Source organism: Penaeus monodon, chromosome 21, assembly GCF_015228065.2.
Source record: "Penaeus monodon isolate SGIC_2016 chromosome 21, NSTDA_Pmon_1, whole genome shotgun sequence".
Lineage (NCBI taxonomy): Eukaryota > Metazoa > Arthropoda > Malacostraca > Decapoda > Penaeidae > Penaeus > Penaeus monodon.
Genome location: NC_051406.1, coordinates 3,058,472 through 3,058,729, shown reverse-complemented (window position 1 = coordinate 3,058,729; position 258 = coordinate 3,058,472). Strand labels below are relative to the sequence as shown.

General features: G+C 51.9%; 1 protein-coding gene across 1 annotated transcript in view; it reads right to left on the bottom strand.

Annotated features, from left to right (window-relative positions):
* LOC119586108 (tRNA methyltransferase 10 homolog A-like) overlaps positions 1-169 on the bottom strand; it is a 3,522-nt gene extending 3,353 nt beyond the window's left edge. Inside the window, exon 1 of the mRNA XM_037934799.1 lies at positions 40-169. The gene's annotated coding sequence lies outside the window, so the exon portion shown is untranslated. The remainder of the gene's footprint in view (positions 1-39) is intronic.
* Positions 170-258: the final 89 nt, after the last annotated feature.

The window sequence follows — 258 nt, the reverse complement described above, 5'->3', positions numbered from 1 at the left end:
CACACCGCCTTCATCACCCTACCTCTCCCTCGGTCTCACCCTTTTTCCTTATCTTCACACGAACGAGCATTAAAAGGCACAAAAGGTCGAGGTAATTGGACTTTCTCGCAACATATCGGGTCCCTCACGTGTAACACGGCGTTCGCGTAAGACTCCGATTGGGTATCCGGGCGAATCCGGGCGAATCCGCTCGCAGACTCCGCGGCGGATTCACGGTGAGCGTTTTTCTAAAGGGATTTATTGTTGTATGTGCTTGTA